We start from the raw sequence: 25285 nt of genomic DNA on the forward strand, positions 1-25285 counted from the left end.
TTAAAAAATATTTTATTCACTTTTGAGCGGGGGAGGGGCAGAGAGAGAGGGGGACAGAGGATCTGAAGTGGGCTCACGCTGATAGCAGTGAGCTCAGTGTGGGGCTGGAACTCACAAACTGTGAGATCATGACCTGAGCTGAAGTTGGATGCTTAACTGACTGAGCCACTCAGGTGCCCCCAGTCTTTTTTCTTTTTTCTTTTTAGTTTTCTAATCTATTTTTTTTTTTTTTTGGGGGGCGGGGGGAGGGGAGTTTCTATTGAGCTGTCTTCAAGTTCAGAGATTCTTTCCTCAGCCAAGTTCAGGCTACTAATAAACCAATTAAAGGCATTCTTCATTTCTGTTAGTGTTTTTGATCTCTAGTTGTTTCTTTTGGTTCTTAGAATTTCCATCTCTCTGCTTCCATTGACCCTTTCTTTCTGCATGCTGTCTAATTTATCCATTAGAGCCCTGAAAATATATAAATCATAATTGTTTTGAATTGCCGGCCTGATAATTCCAACATTCCTGCCATATCCCAGTCTGATTCTGGCGTTTACTCTGTCTCTTCGAACCGTGTGTGTGTGTGTGTGTGTGTGTGTGTGTGTGTGTGTGTGTGTGTGTTTTCTTTCAGTATGCATTGTAATTTTTTTCTTCAGAGCTGGACATGATGTACTGATTTTGAGTAAATGGCTGTAAATAGACCTCTAGTAATGTGGTAAGGTGGGGGGAGAGAAGTGTTCTGTGGTTCTGTGATGAGGTGTCAGTGTGTTAGTGAGCCTGTGCCTCTGGACTGTGAATTTCACAAGTGCTTCTCAGTTCTCCCTTTACCCCCTTAGGTAGGAAAGGATGGCTAGAGTGGGCTGGCCGTTGGGTATTTCCTTTCCCCCAGGTCAGTTAGGCTTTGGTTAAATAGTTTCTCCTAAAGACTGACCTTGTTAAGAAGAATAGAATGCTTTGGAATATTCTTACCCCCACCCCCTCCCACTGAGAAGCATGAAGGGATTTTTCTCTGATATTCATTATGAGAACCAGGTCTAGCTCTTGGAGATAAAACTCATAAATAAAAGTGTAGAATTTCTCCTATGACTGGGTATTCCTGGAGTTTTTAACCTCTCAAAGTTGTCCACACTGAACCTCCAGCAAATTGCCAATTAAAGTTCAGGTTTTCTTACCCTGGCACTGATTTCCATGGAAGTTTCTATTCTATAAGTTGTGACTCTGTATTTGTCTGTTTCTTCAATTCTGGGAATTCTGATTTGCCCTATGACCTCACTGTTCTCCTGCATCTAAGAAGAGTTGTTTTTTCAGTTCATCTTTTTACTTTCTGTTAGGATGAAGTAGTGACTTCTAGAAGAATGATGGTATTATTACTGAGGTGCAATGTTGGGGGCAGGTGAAGATTTAAGGAGATGTATAAAGAGTTGAGTTTGAGATCCTATTTGATGTCCAAATGGATGGTTGGATTTTTGAGCTTAGTGCTCAGGAGAGAGAGTGGGGTTAGAGACACCATCTATATGCTGACAAATCCCAAATTTGAATTTAAGGCCTTGAGACTGGATAAGGTCACTTAGAGGTAAATGCCAGTGGACAAGAAGGCCAACAACTGACCTTGGGCTCTTCAGTGTTCTGAGCTGGGAAAGAGGTGGAGGAAGACCATCTCATAGGAGGAGGAAGAAAACCAGGAGTGTGGCATTTTGCAGTCCAGGCGAAGACAGTCTTTCAAAAAGGAGGGAGGGAAGTGCTGCTGTGGAGTCAGATGAGGCCTGATACTGACCTTTAGATTTCATGAGGCATGGAGGTCATTAGTGACCTCAACAAACAGTCCTGTGGACTGGAAGGTAGAAAGCCTTGCAATGGATAGATGAGAAAAGAGGGTGAAGAGAAGCTAGTAAAATACTGTACAGAGACAACTGTGTGGGAGACTTTTACTACAACAGGGAGCAGAGAGATGCTCTAGTCATGGACAGGGGTTTTGTGGTCAAGGGAGGTAGTCGTTCTGGTCATCAATTCTAGATGTGTGTGTATGTATTGCATGGCTTTTCCCACACCACCAGGCAATTCTCAGACACCTGCTGTGTGGCCTACAATTCAACTCAGTTCCGACACTACTTGGACATATCAGCAGATCCTACAGTTGAAGGACCGAGTCCTACAACACCATGTCCCCATGTCCACTCCCGCCCCCACAGACACACTTCAGACACCAGTCCAGGTTGTCAACCTGGGTTTCCGACCTATTGACTGTAGGTTAGAGGTTCCAGAAAATTCCTCCTCGGGTTCAATTCATTTGCTGGAGTGGCTCACAGAACTTGAAGAAACATTTTATTTATTAGATTACTAGTTTATTATAACAGGATACAGAGCTTGGACAGCCAGGTGGGAGAGCTGCACAGGGCAAGATATGGGGAGAGGGCCCAGACCTTCCCTGCCCTCAGAATGTGCCACTGTCCCCTTGTCTGCACATATGCAACCCGGAAGCTCTCCAGACAGACCTCATCCTTTTGTGTGTTCATGGAGGTTTCATGACACAGGCATGTTGATTATATCTCTGGCCGTTGGCGATGGATTCATTCTCCAGTCTCCCTCCTGACGCCAGGTGAAGGGCAAGGTGACACTGAAAGTTCCAGCCCTCTAATCATATGGTTGCTTCTCCTGGCAATTAGTTCGGATCCTTAGGTGTGGCCCCCAAGTCACCTCATTAACAACAAAAGACACCTTTAAGTCTCTCATCACTTAGGAAATTCTAAGGGTTTTAGGAGTCCTGTACCAGAAATGGGATGAAGATCAAATATGTATTTCTTAGTATAAATCACAGTATCATGGGAGGCCTCTTTTTTTTTTCTCCCCTTAAGGTAGGGATCATATAATATGTTTGTATGCTGATGGGCATGGTCCCTTGGGAATGTAGAAAAAAGATGTAGATTTTTGTCACCTTGAAACCGATATTCTCAGTTTTTTAAAAAATATTTTTTCTTTTTCTTTTTTGAGAGAGAGAGAAACAGAGCGTGAGTGGGGGAGGGGCAGGGAGAGAGGGAGACACGGAATGTAAAGCCAGCACAGAGCCCGATGTGGGGCTCGAACTCACCAACTGTGAGATCATGACCTGAACCGAAGTTGGTTCCTTAACCAGCTAAGCCACCCAGGTGCCCCAATTTTCAAATATTTTTGATAACTTTCATTTATTTATTTGAGGGAGAGCTGGAGCTCAAGCATGAACCGGGGAGGGGCAGAGAGCAAGGGAGAGAGAGAGAGAGAGAAAATCCCCAGCAGGCTCCACATTCTCAGCATATATCCGGGCTCCCTGATACTCTCAGTTTTAAAAAGTAGCTTGGAGATGGTTGGTGTTGGGTTGGAAGTTTTCTCCACCCTGCCCTCTTTGTAATTTTCTTTTCTTTTTCTCTTTTTGGCTTGCTTAATTTCATTGTGTATTTTGATAGATTTTTATCTTTCACATTTCTGGTAAATGGTGATTATTAGGAAGTTGAACCAATTGTGTATAAAAAAAAATGTAAAAGACATTTAGCGGGAATGTGTTTCCTAAGACCCATTGTTTACCACAAAAAGGAAACCACTGACTTCTTATTATATCAGCGAAGATAAAATTATTTTATGAACACAGTACTTCTCTTATGAGTAAGAGTGCTCATGTTGTGCTCAAAAGAAATTATTTTCTGCAAACAATAAATTAGTGGGAATTGTAGACTTTGTTATAAGTGGGGATTTATTTAGTCAGAGTCCTTAAAAATCAGATTTTGCTTCATAACATTTTATATTCTAATTGTGGATGTACTTGCTGTAATTTAAATTATGAAAAAATAGTTTAAGCAAGTTAAATGTTAGGTATTTAATTCATAATGTCTTGAAATGTAATAAAAGTCGTAACTAATTTGAGGGAGAAAATATAGCAATACAGGATGGTGGGAATATTTACTTTCATTCTGAAGTAGAAGGAAATCAAATTACTGTAAATATAGCTAATATTATAGGGAGAATATATTTAAGGTGTAAGTAGACTATCACAACCTAGTGATATCGCCCTTTCTATTGTAAACTCATGCTTAGTAGAAAAGTCCTCAGGTGAAGTTTGATGGAAACAATAAAACTTATAGAACATAAGAATGTTCTAACACATTTGCGCTCACTGGAAAACAAGCCTGCTTGGACTTTTCATTTGGAATTTTATCCTCTACCCTGGCCTTCCAATGCCTTCCACCTCCCCTCCCTGCTGGGGGTAAAAATCTCTAAATATATCTTTGGCAGTAATAAAGTCTCCTAATTTCTGAGTATCTAAAGAAATGTACCTATGGGGGCGCCCGGGTGGCTCAGCCGGTTGAACATTTGACTTTGGCTTAGGTCATGATCTCATTGTTTGTGGGTTCGAGCCCTGCATCGGGCTCTGTGCTGACAGCTTAGAGCCTGGAGCCTGCTTCGGATTCTGTGTCTCCCCCACTCTCTCTGCCCCTCCCATGCGCATGCTCTCTCTCTCTGTCAATAATAAATAAACGTTAAGTAAGTAAATAAATAACCCCTTAATGTATTTGCTTCATTACCATATTCTCCACCAGAGTATAAACTCAGTCGGTGGCTCAGTCAGTTAAGCATCCAACTTCAGCTCAGGTCATGATCTCGGAGTTCGTGGGTTTGAGCCCCGTGTTGGGTTCTGTGCTGACAGCTCAGAGCCTGGAGCCTGCTTCAGAATCTGTGTCTCCCTTTCTCTCTGCCCCTCTCCTGCTCGTGCTCTATCACTTGGGCTCTCAAAAATAAACATTAAAAAAAAAAAGTGTACCTATGGACAAACATCTCAGAAAAGCCAGAGATTGTAAGATGCTTAAACTATGTTGTATAATAGACACAAGTTTGTTATATAAATGTGACCCTTCGACTAAAGTAGTGATTTTCGGTGTTTTTGGTCTACACATAATTGGCCCATAAGGAGATAAATAAATGGATATATGGATATATGTCAGGTAAGAACAAAATGGAAATAGGAAAGTAGCATAGGAGGCCTACCTAATACCGCATGGTCCCCTGGGCCCCCTTTTGTCATTTACCAATCGGGAATAATAATAACACTACCTTCTCAGAGTTGTATGGAGCAGGATGCCTGGTATCAGACTGGATTATCTGGTACCTGTTATTCTTCTTTTTCCTTTCTTTCTGTAATTTGAGCCTTCTAAATCTCTAGGGTATAGAGTATGTTTAAACCATGAGTTTAAACTAGAATCTGTTTAAACCATGTCCTTTCTGTGGTTTTGAAGTTCTTAATGAAAAATGATAACACTCATGAACCTTGAGCACATCATGCTTAGTAAAATAAGCCAGTCACAAAGAACAAATCCTGTGTGATTCCGCTTGCGTGAGGTTCCCAGAGCAGTCAGACTCCTTGATAGAGAAAGGAGAAAGGAGAATGCTTGTTACCAGGGGCTGGGCTGGGGGGTGAGGTAGGCGGGAGAATGGGGAGTTAGTGTTTAATGGGCACAAAGTTTCAGTTTTGCAAGATAGAAGGAGTTCTGGAGATGGGTGGTGGTGATGTTTGCAAATAGTGTGAATGTATTTAATGCTGCTGACTGCACACTTAATGATTAAGATGGTAAATTATATGTTATGTGTATTTTGCCACAATTTATTTATTTAAAAAAAATTTTTTTTTAACGTTTATTTATTTTTGAGACAGAGAGAGACAGAGCATGAACGGGGGAGGGGCAGAGAGAGAGAGGGAGACACAGAATCCGAAGCAGGCTCCAGGCTCTGAGCCATCAGCCCAGAGCCCGACGCGGGGCTTGAACTCACGGACCGCGAGATCGTGACCTGAGCTGAAGTCGGACGCTTAACCGACTGAGCCACTCAGGCACCCCATATTTTTTTGCCACAATTTAAAAAAGATAATGAAACTATTGTCTTTTGGTAAGGCTTGCCCTCTTTCCCTATTTTTGGCGGGTATTACTGAATAAAGTGAATCAAATTGTCCCCCCCCTTTTTATTGAGGTATAACTGACATGTACCCCTGTATACATTTAAGGTATACCTCATAATGACTTATGACATATATTGTGAAATGGTTACGAATCAAGTTGGCTCTTGATTAAATAAAGAAATAATGGGTTGCTGCTCTTACATCATGAATCTATATGAGATTCCCCGTAATGAAACCTGTTGATGATCAGAAATTTTCATCATCATGACTTTCAAAGGTGTCAAACCTTAAACTGTTGCTTCTAGAGCCAAGAGTGTAGTATGGCTGGAAAACACAATTTTTTAATTTTGTATGTCAATTTAAAAAATATTTATTGATTACTTTGTTGAGTGAATAGCAGTAACATTTGTTGAGTGATATATGTTGGCTCTTCTTAGTTTCTACTTCATACTTACAATACTTGTAGTACCCTTTATAGTCTTTGTAAACTAGTCCTTGAAGGCGTGAGAGTTGAGAAATCCAATGCTCTGGTCGGATAAGTGATTTTTTTTGCTTTAAAAATGATTTTATAGGAATTTCAGTGCATGGAAACAAAGGGTGGGCATTCCAGATGGAAAAAAGATGTGGGTGTAGGAATGGGATATGTTTACACGGAGCAGAGTTCAGCTTGTCTCTAGTCTAGAGAATATTAGGGAGATGTGCTCGTAGTTTATTCTCTGCCATTAGGATCTTGACTTTGAGGCTAATTAATTTCTGAACTTTATTCTGTAGGAATTAGGAGTATCACTGTACTACCCAACCAGAGAATTTTGTGACCCTAGTTGTGCACTTGGCAGCAATCTGAGGTTCATTGGAGTAGTGAGAGAGGGGAGGTCAGATACAAGTTAGAATGGGCACTTAGAATTCTTTCAAAGTCATTAGGAAGAGTATTTTAGTATTTAGTATTGGGTCAGAGTGCAAGTGACTGGAAACTGAGAGAAACAGTGTACCCATTAGTCATTCCCCATCTTCCTCTCCCCCGCAGCCCTTCAACCACTAATCTGTTTTTTCTGTATGTAGATTTGTCTATTCTAGGCATTTCATATAAATAGAATCATGTAATATGTGGCCTTTTGTGACTAGCTTCTTTGACTTTGCATAGTTTTTAGGATTCATCTATGCTGTAGCATGTATCATTACTTCATTCCTTTTTGTGGCAGAAATATTCCATTGGATGGGATCTATCACATTTTATTTATCTGTTCATCAGTTGATGACCATTGTCTTTTTTTTTCTTTAAATATGATACATAAAATACAAGCCCACCCTTTTTATCGTTATATTCAAGGAACATAAATTTATTCTGTCAAATTGCTATAAAAGTGGATGACCATTGTCTTGTTTCTGCCTTTTGGTTATTACAAATAACACTACTGTGAACACTTACATTTTTATTTTTGCATGGATGTATTTTATCACTTGTTATATACCCAGGAGTCGAATTGCCAGATCATGTGTAACTTGGGTTGTTTTCAGTGTTTCACTTTTACAAACAATCTCACGACAATCTTGCTGTATACTTTATGAGTGTACAAGTACGTGTGTAGGAGAATGTCCCAGAAAGAGGATTGTTGGGTCAAAGGATAAATTCATTCCTAACTTTGTAGATATTGACACCACCACCAGGAACAGAGGGTGCTTATTTGTTGGGGTACTTTGGGGGTACCTTTTGAGATATAGGCCATTCTGGGGTCATTACCCCAAGTCCTATAAGGTATATATCCTCAAGTACTGTGGAAGCACTCCTTTGATGATCCCCCTTGTTTCATTAAGAAACGGGTAATTGTGTTTAGATGGTAGGGAAATTTATAATGTATTTGACAAAGAAGTTATGGGTGGCAAAGAAATCTTTAATTTAGAACCTTTGGAAGACTAATTCTCATTTTCTTGTTTTCTCTCTCCAGATTCTTTCCCTACGTAGTTAAGATACTTATATAAGTAAGTTCTTCTTGTGCAAGTTCTCAGTTATAAAAACTTAGCTTCAGTAATGATATTTGTTCTATAAAAACCACTAAAATGGGACACCTTTTGTTTTAAACATGGGTGCTACTAATAACCAGCCCGAGTATTTTTCTTTTCTCTATTTTTTATCTTCCAGCCTTGAACATTCCATATTCTGCTTTGTACATGGTGAATCACTACGGCTTTGCACTACTGTGCCCACTTGCGTGCCTATAAAGTACAACAAGCTCCAGGTCGAAAAAGCTTCTAGATGGATCCTTTCCAAAATTGGTGTCTTTTCTACAAACTCTGTGCCTCAACAACCCTTTCTAAGTGGTAAGGATACGTACTTCTTTTTAAAAGAATAATAGAAGTTTGTAAAAATAATTTTTGTGTGAATCGCCTTCCCCTCTATGATGCCTTCTCTTCTTATAATACCTGCCTTTTTTTTTTTTTTTTTTTTGCTAACTTAAAAAAATCACGTCTAAAAATAGCAGTAACATCAGGTTTTTGGAGGCTCAGAACATTCCTTCCATGAGATTCTAGGTCCAGGATTATATGTAACATTTATAGAGAATACATTAAAAATACATAAACGTGTGTGAAGTCTGTGCATTCTCCATAATCCCTTATTGTAAGACTGAGGTAGTTTATCCTGTTAAGGGTCTTTTCCTGTCAGTTTAGGTGCTTTGAGTCCATCCGGTCAAGAACATCGTCTTACTTCCCATTGATGTGTACATTATGTAATGACACATTTTTGGAGATGATAAGAGGAGAGTGATGTCAACTCTTTTTTTTTTTTTTTCCCCTGGCACTATGTGTGCCTTTTCGTGTTGTAACATTTTTTGGAAGCATGGATGCTAGTTAGCCAACATGTTTTTTGAACATCTCTGAGATTTCCTCAGTGCATTTTTGTTGGGGGGCAGAGGAGTAAAAGTGAGCAGAACCAGTTGCTGATATGGGGGGCCTCTGAAAGAAAATCATTGAAGTAGGCTCATTTTGAGTGTCAGGTGACAAATATTTATCAAATGCCTGCTATCAAAGCATGAAAATATATAATGGCGTTTAGTATTGTAGAGAAGTCAGTCACCAAATGGAAACGATGGCATTAAATGAGGATGCAAGGTCAAGAGGGTGAGTGAAGAATGGGGTACATTTTAGCCCTAATTCTGATCATTAATTGTATGGTGTTCTTGAGTGCAGGTTAATTAGCCTTAGTAGACCTCAGTTTTCTCATCTATGAAATGAGTGAAATAAACTAAATGTTTTTTCGGGTTTTTTGGTATTTTCATACATCTAACACTTTATGATCATAATGAACAAATTGGTAGATTTTTTGGTTTTTTGAGGATACCTTTCTTCTGTAACCTATTTGATAGATTTTTAGACTACGTTCTTGGAAGTGTGGGGTTACAATAACGCCTTCACTAAGACAACATTTTTCAGTTAATCATTTTGTTTGGAAGTTGAGGTCTTTCATTCTTTCTCTCCACATTTTTTATCCTTCTCTTTTATTGACCTCTAGAATTTTCCTTTATTTGACTCTGATGTTGTCTCTTTTATCATGTTGGTGGCTCTCATCCTGCTTCCTTGATACGTCTAGCATCCATCATTTTCATCTTACTGATTTTCCAATATCACTGCATCTTAGACCAGAGCTCCCAATCCTGGGACCTTTACACATACAGTTACCTGTTGAAATAAGCTTGGGAGAAGGGTGTGATTCTTTGGCAGGGAGCTGAAACCGATTAGTTACCCAGCATTCGTTCATCAGGACTGGAACCCAAAAGTTCTGCCTGCTGCGCACACCCCATCACTTCGTACCTTAGACCTCACCATCGCCTGGAAGACTTCTAATTTCTGAGGCTTTGGCAAGCTTCCTGTCATGATCATAACCCTCTGTCACATCCCACTTCTTAAATCTGTTTTTAGTATTAATTTTGACTTGTAGTTTCTTGGCATTTGTTTTTGTTTTTGTTTTGTTTTCTTTAACCAGGTGGGCCGTTTCCTAGCCTCATTAGCTTTCCACTTACCCAAAATCCATGATCATTCTTACATCTTATGGTCTCTTGCCTTTTTAAAACTCTGAGGAACACATCTTAATCAGATCTCAAACCTAAGTTCGTTGGCCATATATATCCTTTTTCTAGGTGCTTGAAATAGTTGGAAAAGGGCACATAACTCAGTTTGTAAAACTCATTTGCTTGATCTCTGAACTGGTTCTTTTCAAAGTTGGCTTCTTACCCTTCTTTTGAAAGATCCCACACCTTGTCACGGTCCAGTTGCCTTTTGGGGTGATCTAGCATACTTCCTGACCTTTTTCCATCAGATTTTTTTCTGTGTCTGAATAAGAAAGATTTTGCCTTATTTTTAATTTTTATTATGGAAAAAAAAATTTAAATTGTACAAAGTAAACAGGCTAGTGTAATGAACCCCTTTGTATTCATCACTCAGGTTTAATAATTATCAAATCATGGCCAAATTGTTTGTTTCTCTTCCATGGACTTCTCTCCCACTCTGTATTATTTTAAAGCAAATCCTAGACATCATATAATTTGTTTATATTCCAGTATGTATTCTTAAAGTAGATCTTCTTTTAAAAAATACAACCACATGGGGCGCCTGTGTGGCTCAGTCGGTTAAGCGTCGGACTTTGGCTTAGGTCATGATCTCACGGTTTGTGAGTTCGAGCCCCGCATCCGGCTCTGTGCTGACAGCTCAGAGCCTGGATCCTGCTTCGGATTCTGTGTCTCCTCCTTTCTCTCTGTGCCTCCCATGCTCATGCTCTGTCTCTGTCTCTCAATAATAAATAAACATTTAAAAAAAAAATACAACCACAATACCATTATCATCTTTAAAAAAAAAAAGAAAAAACAGCAACAATCCCAACGTAATAAAATGTGCAGTTCGTGGTAATTTTGATTCTTTCATACATTTCCAAAGCAGTTGAGCTGTTTGAATCAGGATCTAGATAAGCCCTCCCTTCATTGCAATTAGTTGATTTTTCTCCTAAGTTCCCCTTGCCTTGTGTCCTTAAAATTTTTGTTAGCAAATTGGGTCTTTGGGCCGTAGATGTGGATGTTCCTGATTACATTCCTGTGAAGTGATTAAAAGTACTCATCTGTCGGTGTGTGTGGCTGGCTTAGTCTGTGGAGCGTGCAACTCTTGATCTTGGGGTTGTGAGTTCAAGCCCTGCGTTAGGTGTAGAGGTTACTTAAAAATGCAGTCTTAAAAAAAAATAAGCATATTCCTCTGTCCTTTGTTTTTCTTGTTAATTGGCAGTTGGATCCGGAGATTTGCTCAGATTCAGGTTCAATTTCTTTTGGCAAGTGTCTGTCTGGTACACAAGTGTTTAGTCGTCTCTCTTAATGCTGATTAGTTGCCGTTTATGCTCAATGCTTTAGATGAGAGAATGCCAAACGTTCTCTGTAAGGGGCCAGATAGTGTATTTTTAGGCTTTGTGGGCCATCTGGTCTCCTCTGATACAGTTACTATACTCTGCCCTTGTAGCAGGAATAGTAGCCATAGACAAAATGTGAATGAATGGCCATAGCTGTGTTCTAATAATACTTTATTTACAAAAATAGGCAGTGGGCTCCCTGCTTTAGGTCTATTAAATAATTAGGGGTTGCAAGACGTAACACTGTAACTTTACTGTTCACTTATGTGAAATCTTCTATAAAGGGAAACTGTTCCTCATGTACTATTTGTTACCTAGTAGTACAGTATGTATAGGAAAGGTTGGAGAAAAGCTTGATAGTTTCTTCTGACTTACCAATTTCAAAACAATGAGTTGGTTATATTAGCCTTCTCCAATAGTGATCAGTTAGGGTCGCCTCTTCTTCCCTAGACTCATTATGGACTCTTAGATTTAAACATACTGAATTTTGAAAAATTCATTGTCTTTTTTTTTTTTTGCTGCTTAAATTATTTAATCTTGGACCAGTGGGAGCCTTTTAAAGTTGCTGAGTTATTTTGACATGACTCTAGTAGTTTGTGATAGCTTCTTTGATTATCTGGTATGACAAGGATTTCTAGGCACATCATGTACATTTCCTCTCTACACCTGATATCGCTGGACCCAAAAGGACCCCTGATTCCTTTACTGGGCAGTAGGATTTCAAGACTACAATCTGGCCTCTAGAGGTTCTTATTTCTAACGGATTGACCATTGTCACTAGATCTTTTCAGTTGTCAAAATTAGGAAAAAAAATTTTTTAAGATTAAGAACCTCATGAGTTTATACTGATATTTCCAATTGTTTCAGCTCTATAAGATTTTTGCTCAGTCTTTTATTTCACATCTGTATCTTTTTTTCTTAGCTAAGAATTCTGGTTCTCAATGACACCAGGGATAATACTATCAGAACTGGGTGCCTCATGTGTCTCTGTGTTCCCATTGGTAATGTGTGAAAGTGCCTATTTGTCTATGCATAACCTCAGCAACAGAATATGTTGTCAAACTTTTGTTTTTTTGCTGAATGGAATATCACTGTTATGTTAATTTCACTCATCTCATGCGTGAAATTGAATATCTTTAACTTTAAAAATTTCCTTATAGACATTTTATTTTATTTACTTTTTAAATGTTTATTTATTTTTGAGAGAGACAGAATTTGAGTGGGGGAGGGGCAGAGAGAGAGGGAGACACAGAATCTGAAGCAGGCTCCAGGCTCTGAGCTGTCAGCACAGAGCCCAGTGCGGGCATTGAACTCACAAACTGGGAGATCATGACCTGAGCTGAAGTCGAACGCTTAACCCACTGAGCCACCCAGGAGCCCTATACACGTTTTAGAATCATTTAAATTAACAACATTTTTTTTTTTAAAGATAGTCTTATACCAAGTTTACCTTGAGGTACACATTGGGCTGAATATATTTTTATATGGTTAGGAGGCATTTGCATTTTTCTTTACTGTTAACTGTCCATTTTTTTTAAGCCTCGTGTTCTTCAAGTTTGTTGATATTTGCTATTTTATAAGCCCTTTACATATTAGAAATATAAACCTTTTGTCTGTTTTCTTCTTCCTCCCACTTAAATAGAGGTTTGTCTTATCTGCTCATAGCTTGCTTTATTTTGCTTCTCCTTTTCCAGTAATGTTACATTTATTCTTTTGGCTGAGTGATCATTCACTGGTGATTCTACAGCTTAGACCTAATTCACTATTTCTTCAACTCAATATTCCCCAGGTAGAATTCCACTTTATCCACAGATTTGATGTTCCTGTGTTCCCTTTATTAGGTAATGGCATTATTATTTTCCCAGTCAAGAACTCAAAGTGGTCTCTTGTGGTATATTTATTATTCAGCACGTGCTTGGTTTTTTTTTTTTTTTTAAAGAAATTTATTATTATTTTTTTTTACATTTATTTTTGAGAGACAGAGAGAGACAGAGCACAAATGGGAGAGGGGCAGGAGAGAAGGAGACACAGAATCCAAAGCAGGCTTCAGGCTCCCAGCTGTCAGCACAGAGCCCAAGGTGGGGCTTGAACCCATGAACTTTGAGATCATGACTTGAGCTGAAGTTGGACACTCAATCGACTGAGCCACCCAAGCACCCCCAGCAGGTGTTTGTTAAGTACCTGCCAGGTGCCAGGTACTGGGCTAGGTATAGGTAACAAATAGTTATAATCCTACGTCTTAGGAATAGTCTAATGGGGAATAGATATTAATCAAATATATACATAAACCCATGTCTACATGTGTGTAAGTATCCCAAGAGAGAATCTAAAGGTTGGGACATGGTACTAGACTAGAGAGTTTAGGTGGGTAGGTCTTTGAGGGAGGGACATTCAAATTGACATTTGAAGACTGGTTAGGGTTCCGCCTGGTGAAAAACACCAGGGTGCCAGTTAGCAGATAAAGGAAAACAGTGAGTGAAGGATCCTGAGGCAGGAAAGAAGTTGAATGTGTAGGAAGTGAAAAGTCCAGTTTGGTATGTAGGAAGGTGGGGTGGAGGGCCTTGAGATGCAACTTGATTTAGTTTGTAAAACAATCACTCCCAGCTGTAGTGGGGCAATGTATGGGAGGGAGAACTTGAGGAGGCTGTGGTCGTATTTGTGAAAAGTGATGGTCCCCCATTCTTTCAGTTGTGAAATTCTTTCGGTTCTACTTCAGTGCTTTGTTGGTGTCTCCCACAGCCTTAGTTCAGAAAATTATCTCTTGGCTACTCCAAACTGGTCCTTCTCATTCAGCCTTCTTTCCCATATACTTCTAAAGGTAACTTTTAGAAATCACAGGTCCATTCATATTACTTACTTCGTCAAAAACTCATGGTGGCTCCCTGTGTTGGTTACTTTTGCGTGTCAGCTGGACTAGGCTAACAGATGCCTAGAGAGCTGGTAAAACATTATTTCTGGGTATGTCCGTGAGGGTGTTTCCGGAAGAGATTAGCATTTAAATGAATAGACTGAGTAAAGAAGGTCCACCCTCACTGCTGTGGGTGGGCATCACCAATCCACTGAGGATCCAAATAGAACAAAAAGGCAGAGGAAGAGTGAATTTGCTCACTCTCCTTGAGCTGGGACTTCCATCTTCTGCTGTCCTCAGACATTTTAGCTTCAGGTTCTTGGGCCTTTGGAGTCTGGGACTTATACATATTTATTTATTTTTAAATTTATTTATTGTTTAATTTACATCCACGTTAGTTAGCATATAGTGCAACAATGATTTCAGGAATAGATTCTTTAATGCCCCTTACCCGTTTAGAACATCCCTCCTCTCACAACCCCTCCAACAACTCTGTTCTCTATATATGAGTCTTTTATGTTTTTGTCCCCCTTCCTGTTTTTATATTTTTGCTTCCCTTCCATTATGTTCATCTGTTTTGTATCTTAAATTCCTCATATGAGTGAAGTCATATATTTGTCTTTCTCTGGCTAATTTTGCTTAACATAGTACCCTCCAGTTCCATCTATGTAGTTGCAAATGGCAAGATGTCATTCTTTTTGACTGCTGAGTAATACTCTGCAACACACACACACACACACACACACACACACACACACACACACATCTTCTTTATCCATTCATCCATCGATGGACATTTTGGGCTTTTTCCATACTTTGGCTATTGTCGATAGCACTGCTATAAACGTTGGGGTGCACGTGCCCCTTCGAAACAGCACACCTGTGTCCTTTGGATAAATACCTAGTAGTGCAATTGCTGGGTCGTAGGGTAGTTCTAGTTTTAGTTTTTTGAGGAACCTCCATAATACTGTTTTCCAGAGCGGCTGCATCAGTTTGCATTCCCAACAGCAGGGCAAAAGAGATCCTCTTTCTCCGCATCCTCGCCAACATCTGTTGTCTGAGTTGTTAATTAATGTTAGCCATTCTGACAGGTGTGAGGTGGTATCTCATTGTGGTTTTGATTTGTAATTCCCTGATGATGGGTGATGTTGCGTATTTTTTCATGTGTCGGTTGGCCATCTGGATGTCTTCTCTGGAGAAGTGTCTATTCATGTTTTTTGCCCATTTCTTCACTGGATGATTTGTTTTTTGGGTGTTGAGTTTGATAAGTTGTTTATAGATTTTGGATACTAACCCTTTATCTGATATGTCATCTCCCATTCCGTCAGTTGCCTTTTAATTTTGCTGATTGTTTCCTTTGCTGTACAGAGGAAGCACAGCAAAGGATGTGCTTTATCTTGATGAGGTCCCAATAGTTCATTTTTGCTTTTGTTTCCCTTGCCTCCGGAGACATGTTGAGTCAAGAAGTTGCTGCGGCTGAGGTCAAAGAGGTTTTTTGACTGCTTTCTCCTTGAGGATTTTGATGGCTTCCTGACACATTTAGAGCATTCAATATTTGATTTCTATGGTGGTGGAGAATGGCCAATAAAATCATGACCATGTAGCATATCTAAATCTCTTCTTTTACCTGAGATGTCTTGTAGACGAACTTATACTTGGCTAACTTGTTATTGGGATCTTGCTAGCTTGAAAGCACTAGTCTGCATGTTGACAATATTAGTGTACTTGATTCTCATATGTGATTTTGTTTGTATATCAGAGCCAGCCAGCATGTTTCTTTTGTGAAGAGAAGAGTCCTATCATTTACTGCCTGCAAACTTGGAAAAAATGATCTTATGTGCTCCATCTTTTTTTTTTTAAGTTTATTTATTTTGAGAGAGAGTGCCCATGAGCAGGGGAAGGGCAGAGTGAGAGGGAGACACAGAGATTCCCAAGCAGGCTCTGCGCTGGCAGCACAGAGCCCGATGCAGGGCTCACGCGAGTCATGAGGTCATGACCTGAACCGAAATCAAGAGTCAGATGCTTAAGCAACTTAGCCACCCAGGTACCCCTCCATCTTTTTTTATTTTTACGTTTTCCTCTTTTTCTCATGTTTCTTTCTCCTTCCCTCTCTTTTCCTCCTATAAATGAGACTAAGTCACTTTGTCTGTTAATATAGCTTAGTATTGTGTATCTGTACCACATACCTTGTGCTGCCTTCTCATATGAGGTCCTTTCTCATTATAATGGACATGGGGTTTATATAGATTTGTTTTACATGTGACTTTTCACAGATTAATGTAACTTTTAGTCTCTTTGGATCACTTCTTGAATTAAATGGCTATTTTTGTCCTCTAATACGTATTGATGCAATAAAACGGGAGATTATAATAATTTTAATAATTCCATCCTCAATGGGATTTCTTTTTGTCATTGGAAATGCAGTACGGTCTAAACCTCCTAAATCTGTTTTAAAAGTAAATTTCCTAAAGTCACATTACAAATTTTTGGTGTTTCAGCGATATTAAAGTAATGGGAAGTGTTTTGGTTATATTATTTTAAGGGAAAAATATCTTAATGGAAATTTTTAGTGAGCTTGCTTACATTAGGACAATTAAGTCTTAGTTTCTGCAATATAATTTTGTTAAAAAAATTACTTTGAAACATTAACTAGGGCAGGTGCTTATCGGTAAGAATCAAATTCTCTCTTGGTACTGTGATCTTCAGTCATACTGCATTTAGTTTGGAGTGATGAAAGTTTTTATTTTGCAAACTGAGAACCTATAAGACAAAAAATGTTTCACGTAGCTCATGGTGTGACAGGTTTATGAAAGGCTTAAGAGATAAAATTGTCCTAAGTGAAAGATTACATTCCACATAGGATTTATGTAACCAGTAGTGAGGGTGAAAAACCTGATGAGGTGGGAGAAGTGACTCAGTTCCTAGCTTTGCACTCTCCACTTCTATTTCCTCTCCCTTCTAATCCTACATGAGTATTCCAGTTTCAAATACAATCACAACCTTAATACAGAAGTCCGATATATTAAAAGATACATGCTTATTGTTTTGCAATGCGTCCCATTTGCACCATATTGAAACTTTCTATAACACTCTCCTTCTAGGACAGTTGAGGAGAGATGGTCCTAGAACTGGATGAGTCTCAGATTCCATAAAGGCATAGATCTGTCTTATTCATTGTGTCCTTCACTACCTAGCTGGATAAACCACTGGGCTTGACAAAGGTAGCAGAAGTAGGTCTATTTTTATTTATTATACTCTAGCTGGTGTTAGGTTTCTAGAAAGCTTAAAATTTTTTTCTTTCCTTTTTTGCTTGACTCTAATAAATCTTCCAGTTAGTATTTACATCTAGCCTTGTTATGATTTGGACATTATGATTTGGATATATTAAAATTCTTAAGAACAGGAGCATAACCTATATTAGGAAGTTGGTTCAGAGACAACATTCCAAGGGCATTATTCTGATGACCCTGAACTCCACTAAATGGAGCCAGGGACCAAATATTGTCTTAACATAAAGCAAGATTAAAGGAAATGAAGCAAACCAGGGACCTAGGAGAAAAAGGATGATTTAAGTGCTGTGGAAGGAAGTTTCATTTGAAACCACAGATATGGCAATTGATACTCGTATACTGTGTCAGGTTTTCCCTATAAGTGTAGAGACTGCTAACACCGAATTTTGCAGCCAATTGAATTATCACTGGCATTTGAACTGCGAGCATCCATCTTTGGGAAACATTTTAAGTTAAAGATTATTTTAAGAATTCTGGCTGAAACAGAAGAATGTCACTTTCCTTTATAAAGTTGTTCTTGGACTTTTAAGTTAGTAGGAAGACATTAACAGAAGAGGATTGAACTTAGTCTTAAAATAACCTTCTCTGTGATTTGTTGGCCATAATATGATTTCTCCTTCCCCCACCTTTTGTTTTTATTTAAAAAAAAATTGATTTCTGGTTTCTTTCCTTCTTTCTTTCTTTTTTGTTTTTGATTTCTAGTTTCATATCACTGTGGTTAGAAAAGATGCTTGATAGGATTTCAGTCCTCTTAAATTTATTCAGACTTGTTTTGTGTCCTACCTGATCTATCCTGGAGGATGTTGCATACATACTTGAGGATGTATATTCTGTTGCTTTTGGATGAAATGTTCTGTATATATCTGTTAGGTCTGTTGGGTCTAACATGTCATTTAAGGTGATGTTTTCTTATTTTCTGTCTGATCTATCCATTGATGTAAGTGGGGTATTAAAGTCCCCTGCTGGGACGCCTGGGTGGCTCAGTCAGTTAAGCAGCCGGCTTCGGCTCAGGTCATGATCTCCTGGTCCACAGGTTCGAGCTCCCTGTTGGGCTCTGTGCTGTCTTGACAGCTCAGAGTCTGGAACCTGCTTTAAATTCTGTGTCTCCCTCGCTCTCTGCCCCTCCCCCGCTCATGCTCTGCCTGTTTCTCTCTGTCTCTTTCAAAAAATAAACATAAAATTGTTAATGTTCTCTGTTGGTATTATATGGCTGTTTCTCCCTTCATGTCTGTAATGTTTGCTTTATATATTCAGATACTTCTATATTGGGTTCATAAATATTTATAAACGTTCTAGTCTTTTGTTGGATTGACCCCTTTATCATTATATAATGCCCTTTGTCTCTTACAATCTTTGTTTTAAAGTCGATTTTTTCCTTTTAAAAATTTATTAAAAATTTTTTTTTAATGTTTTATTTTATATTTGAGAGCAAGAGAGACAGAGCAAGAGCAGGGGAGGGCAGAGAGATGGAGACAGAATCTGAAGCAGGCTCCAGGCTCTGAGCTGTCAGCACAGAGCCTGATGCAGGGCTCGAACCCATGAACAGTGAGATCATGACCTGAGCCGAAGTCAGACACCCAACTGACTGTGCCACCCAGGCGCCCCTTAAAAATTTATTTTAGAAAGAGAGAGAGAGAGAGACCATGGGAGTGAGGGAGAGAGAAAGAGGGAAAGAGAGAGAATCTCAAGCAGGCTCTGCACTGTCAGAGCCCAATTCAGGGCTCAAACTCATGAACTGTGAGATCATGATCTGAGCTAAAATCTAGAGTCAGATGCTTAACTGAGCCAGACTGAGCCACTGAGGTGCCCCCGAGTTTTTTCTTATATCCATAAGTATAGCTACCCTGGCTTTCTTTTGGTTTCCATATGGAATATCTTTTTCTATCCCATCACTTTCAGTCTGTGTATGTTCTTAAGTCTAAAGGAGTCTCTTGTGGGCAGCATATAGATTTTGTTTTTTAGTCCATTTAGCCACTCTGTCTTTTGATTGTAGTATTTAGTCCATTTACAGTTAAAGTATAATTATTGATAGGTATGTACTCATTGTCATGTTGTTAGTTGTTTTCTGGCTGGTTTTTGTTCCTCTTTTTTCCTTTCTTCTCTTGCTCTCTCCCTTTGTGGTTTGCTGACATTCTTTAGTGGTATGCTTATGCTCCTTTATCTTTTGTGTATTTACTACCGGTTTTGTTTTGTAGTTAAGTTTAACTGTAACTATAACAAGTTATATGCATAACAGTCTATTTTAGGTTGATAAAATACTTGTCAACTTAAGTTTGATTGCATTCTAAAGCTCAACATTGTTACTCCTCCCTTGCGTGTTTTTGATGTCACATTTTTCATCTTTTTTTCTTTTTCCCCTTTCTCTTTTAATCTTCTCCCTGCTTCAACTCTCAAAAAAAGTACCCAGAGATTAAGTGCAAGGAAACTCAAAGAACCAAGGTAAGCCAGCCCAAGATTAGCAGGCTCCCTCGCACAGGGGCCAAAGTCTGGGCCAGAGCCTGGAAGTAAAAGCTGGTGCAGAATAAAGTGGTTCTAGAGGCTAGGAGTAAATGGGGTACCCCCAGCAGGGCCAGGCTGTGTAAGAAGTGGTGTTTGTTGGCTTTGTCTAAGAGCTCCTTCCCAGAGGCATCCGGAAACTGGGCACTGGGCACCCCATAGAAGGCCAAGACTAAGGCCCTGGCTCTAGAGAAGGCACCCAAACAGGGGAAAGCAGCCCATGGCAGTAAACGGTCTTGCACTGGACAGACCTACGTCTTTTTATCTTGTGTGTGCTTTATCTAAGTTATCCCTTAACTAGTTACTATAATCATAGTTATTTTTACTGCTTTTGTCCTTTTAACCTTAATAAGTGCTGAATCCATTATTTTCATTATTATTATATTTATCCTTCCAGTGAGATTTACTCTTTGATATGTGTTCCTGTTACTGACTAGCACTTTCTTTTCAGCTTGAAGAGGTCATTTTAACATTTCTTGTAAGTTTGATTTAGTGGCGATAAACTCCTTTGGCTTTTGCTCATCTGGAAAAGTCTCTGCAATCCTGAGTAACTTTGCTTGGTTGGAAGTTTTCTTCTTTCAGCATTTTAAATACATGTGTCACTCCCTTCTGGCCTGCAAATGGTCTGCTGAAAAATGTATTTATAGTCTTTTGGGGGGGTTCCCTTTTAGATAACAAGTTATTTTTCTCTTGCTGCTTTTAGGGTCTCTTTGAGTTAATCTCATAGGAATCTCCCTGGGCCTCCTGGATCTGGATGTCTGTTTTCTTCTCCAGGTTAGGGATGTTTTAAGCCATTCTTTTTTCAAATAAGATTTCTGTGCCTTTCTTTCTCTTCTGGGAGCCCTGTGATAAGAATGTTAGTCCATTTGATGTAGTCCCATAAGTCCCTTAAGCTATGTTTTCTTTCTTTTTTTTTTCTTCATTATTTTTCTAGTATTTCATTTCTTTTTCTTGCTGCTCTGATTGGGAGAGTTCCACTGCCTTGTCTTTGAGTTCACTTATCCTTTCTTCTGTGTCATGTAGTCTGCTGGTGAACACTTCTAGTGTATTTTTCAGTTCAGTCATTGTGTTCATCAGCTCTGTAACTTGTGTTTAGTACTTCTGCATATTTTCCATCTCTTTGTTGGAGTTCTGTGTTTATCCATTCTTTTCCCCATTTTCTCCCCAGTGTGGTGAGCATCTTTATGACCATTACTTTAGAACTCTTTATCAGGTAGATTACTTACCTCTCTTATCATTAAGGTTTTTTTCCTGAGGTTTTTTTCTAAGAGCTAGATCTAGGCTCTGTTCCATCTGGTGAAAGTTCTCCAGGATCCCCATGAGGTCTGCAAAGCTGCTGGCCTTGGACAGAGAGACACAGTCATCCTCTTCAGACGAGCTGTGGGTTGCTTTGTGTTGTGGTTTACAGCCTTCGGGGCTGGCAGAACAGAGCAGGGGGGGCTAAATGGTAGCTCAGGGACCTCTACCTTGGTCTGCTTGGTGATGCCACTAATGGCAAAGGAAGTTGTACAGTGGAGTGAGGATCCAAAACCAGGTAAGGGAGGAGAGACATTTGAACTTCCTGGAGATAAGAAATCTGTTGTTAATGAAACCGAAGGTGTATCAGATGCCGCTATCTTGGCAATCTGGCCGTGCAGGTAGTTCAGCTCATCCTGCAGCACTGCGGTGCGACTTCGGGCTGGCAGTGCTGGAATGGTCAGAAAGATGGTCACCTTGGACCCACGCAGGTTGGGCACTGAGGCATTGCGCTGTGTGACAGTTAGAGGGCTAGGCTTCCAGGTGTGCCTCAGGAGCCATGCGTCACTCCTGACCCGGACACATATCTCCTCTTCATCACAGCATTCCAGGCAGTGTCGGCCAGAGCAGGGATGGGGGGCTCATCCTTTAGACACAGGTCAGACATGTTGGGTATGGGGTTTCAAAGGATGCCCAGGGACATGGCTTCAGGGGGCAGGTTGGTCCCAGTTTTTCTCACTACACTTTGAGTAGCCCCATGTGGCTTGTTTTGCCAGATTGGGATGGTCACATTGGCTTCCATTCCTGATATTTCAACTGGCTCCTGCACTTGAAGAGCGAGGTAGCTACTGGGCAGCTCTAGGGACTAGGGGAGGCTGGAGGCATGACTCCTTCATATCAGGTACTCTTCCTAATGCCCCTTCCTATCACAGTGGGCTGCCCCCCCCCCCCATGTTTTTTTTGGTTTTGTTTTTACTTTTGGTAAGGCAAATTTATTCTTTATGGAATTAACACACAGTTTACCTTAACTGTGTTTAAATCTGGTTTTGAGAGGTCTCTAGCTTTTGTTCTGAAAAAATATATTGAAATCATAATTGCATTTTAATTTGAGAAGTTTGTTTCATAGAATTCCACATAACAGCTTATTTTAAAATAGAAGAAAACCCAGGTGAACAGTGTTTCGCCATTCATTTAGTAGCTTCGTCAGTTTCCATAGCTGCAAAGTTGAACATTTATAGAAATGGGTTTCTTTGGGTTAAAATGGTGATGCGTGTAAAGCACCTAACCTACTTCCTTGTGCATAGTAGGCCCTCAGTAATTAGTGGTTGTTATTGTTATTATTGGCTAATTAATTAATTTGGATTTCTAGGGCACATTTCTTTGGGCACAGCAAACCAGAACTGAATTCTTCCCTTTTGTATTTGTAATTTATTTAGACTGACTTCACCGCTGTAAAGAATAAAGCCTATTGGTGGAGTGGGGTGGGGCTTTTTGACTTTTGTGTGCAAGTCCTTGTAGAGTTACTGGATGTACTGGAATGTGAAGGATTAAGCTTTGTGGCATGTTCTATATGGTCATCCTTAGTGACCAAACTCATTTGGAATGTTGTTTTGTTACTAACTTTGAAATGTGTTATTTTCCATACAGAGGATTTTGATCTGAATACATTGCTTATTATCTTTTATAAATTTCTAGAGCGAGAGGAACTGTCAATCAGTGTAAACCTTACCCTACACAGTGCTTCCTTTCATAAACATGGGGAGGAGGCATTCCCGAGATAACCATTTCTGGGATAAAGCCAGGCACCATTGTGTAACTAGGACGATACGGGATAGCACCCAACTTTGGGCCCTGTCACACTGGGAAGTTACAGCTCACAGGCCTGCAGTGAAATAGTCATGTTTATTGAGCCTTAATTTTTTTATTTTTTTTAAATCAGTGGCTAGCCAGGTCCTCAAATAGAGGCACAAAACCATTCATATCTTTGTAGATTGTCGATTCAGTGAATCTTCTGGCAACAGAGGTTGTGAGCCCCACTTACTTGGTGAGGTTGCCCCTGTCTCCTCTTCCACTTAAACTCGATGACTGTTTTTACCTGATTGTAGCTTGAACACATTTAGGTAGCTTTCTTTCTTTCTTTCAAAAAAATTTTTTTTAAAACATTTATTCATTTTTGAGAGGGAGAGAGAAAGGATGCTAGCAGGGGAGGGGCAGAGAGAGAGGGAGACACAGAATCTGAAGCAGGCTCCAGGCTCTGAGCTGTCAGCACAGAGCCCGACGTGGACTCGAACTCTAGAACTGTGAGATCATGACCTGAGCTGAAGGTGGCGCTTAACCGACTGAACCACCCAGGCGCCCCTAGGTAGCTTTTCTTAAAGCACTGAAACTTGTCATCACATGTATCTCTCTTCTGGCTGGTCTGTAAGCTCCTGGACGGTGGTGGTTGTGTCGGTATCGCTTAGTGCAGATTCTGGAAGCTCAGAGTTGACCATTAGTCACTGTTAAGTTCATGTCTCCCTCTGGCTAATGGAAACTCCTCAACATTAACTGGTCCAAAGATATCATTCGATATTGCCTCTAACAATTCTTTAATGAAAACCTGTAGAGAAGCTAATCCCCATCCTGTATCCTGTACTACTCCCATTATACCTATTTTTCTTTCTTTCTCCTCTGCAAATACACATTCTCTATTTCATTTAGGAAATTCAAATCCTTTGTCCTTTAGGACATTGCAAATCCTTCTCCATGAAGGTTTTTCAACATATGTTTAATTTTAGTTGTAATTAAAATTTAGAAATCTGGGAAAAGGTGAGAAATGCGAACCAGAACTGGAAATTTGGAATTGCTCCTTAAAATACATTATTCTTTTAGTAATGAAAATATATTTGTAAACATTTTCCTCATTTAAGAATCGGAAATTGTGGGGCACCTGGGTGTCTCAGTCAGTTAAGCATCCGACTTTGGCTCAAGTCACGATCTCGCAGTTTGTGGTTCTGAGCCCTTCGTCGGACTCTGTGCTGACAGCTCAGAGCCTGGAGCCTCCTTCAGATTCTGTGTCTCCTTCTCTCTCTGCCCCTGCCCTGCTTGTGCATGCATTCTTTATTTCTCTCTCAAAAATAAATAAAACGTTAAGAAAAAAAGAATCAGAAATTGTGTTAATTTTGGCTAAATTCTCTTATTTTAGGTAAATCATATGGAAAGAAAGTGAGTTGTGTTACAATTTTAAGGTTATTATGAGAAAGGGTCCTTTATTGCATCACATGGCATTTTATAATATCATATAAAAGGTATAAAGATTGGCTTTATTGCCTTTATTTATAAAAGGTTTTACTGGGATTTAGAATTGGAAGTCTTTTATGTAGACTCTTTTTTTTTTACCCCCCCCACTTCAATTAAACTGTAATAATTTATTGAAAGTTAGTATATATAGGAAGAAACTTTGATATCATTGAAATTTATTTTGGAGAAAATATTCCTTCTAAGACAAAGGCAGAGGAGACCATTTGAGCCAACAACTGGTGAACCTTGGAGTACTATAAATCATGGTTGAATTATGAAAGTTGTATATTGTCCAGTCCTCTGCTGTTCTTTTTTGTATGTACTAGGACTATGTTTTGCTCATTTCCTTGCTAATTAATAATCTGTCATGAAGCAGGTAGAGAAACAAAGGTAAGATTGAAACTAAAAGTTAGTGTTTAATTTGATTCTGCGTTTTAGAATAGTTTTACAGTGAATTGTTTTTATACATTTATGGACAACATGACAAGAATAGTATTTGCTTTGTGACATAGATATTCTGTATACATATACATAATAAATACACAGTGTATATTTTAACATTTTTATGCTTCTGAGTTTCCAAATAATATACATTAGCACTGAGTTTTACATTTAATAGTGTGCAGAAAACCTATATTTAATGGCAGAAACCTTTGCATTTATGCTTAGTTTGCATATTATTAGTTGAATTTAATCTTTATTTAATGCTTCAGTATTTTTTGGAAGCCAGTTTGCTAGGTGCTGTTGGAGATGTAATGATGATTCTTACCCTTTAGGGACTCCTACTCTCAGAGCCAACTCTTAGAACCACAGAATTTTAGAACAGGAAGAACTTTAAGAGATTCTCTTCTCTTGGATGT

The 25285-nt window shown here is 39.3% G+C and overlaps 1 protein-coding gene and 1 pseudogene across 4 annotated transcripts in view; one reads left to right on the forward strand and one right to left on the reverse strand.

Moving 5' to 3' along the window:
• Window positions 1–25285, forward strand: part of FRYL (FRY like transcription coactivator) — a 265382-nt gene that overhangs the window by 30941 nt on the left and 209156 nt on the right. For 3 of the 4 annotated variants that reach the window (XM_053901596.1, XM_053901595.1, XM_053901597.1), the window contains exon 2: window positions 8034–8212. The exons of the other annotated variant lie outside the window; for it this stretch is intronic. The gene's annotated coding sequence lies outside the window, so the exon portion shown is untranslated. The remainder of the gene's footprint in view (window positions 1–8033; window positions 8213–25285) is intronic. 4 annotated transcript variants of the gene reach the window in all.
• On the reverse strand, window positions 2492–21975 carry LOC109275185 (mitochondrial fission regulator 1-like; annotated as a pseudogene).

Source organism: Panthera pardus, unplaced genomic scaffold, assembly GCF_024362965.1.
Source record: "Panthera pardus isolate Hobbes unplaced genomic scaffold, ASM2436296v1 HiC_scaffold_13, whole genome shotgun sequence".
Classification (NCBI taxonomy): Eukaryota; Metazoa; Chordata; class Mammalia; order Carnivora; family Felidae; genus Panthera; species Panthera pardus.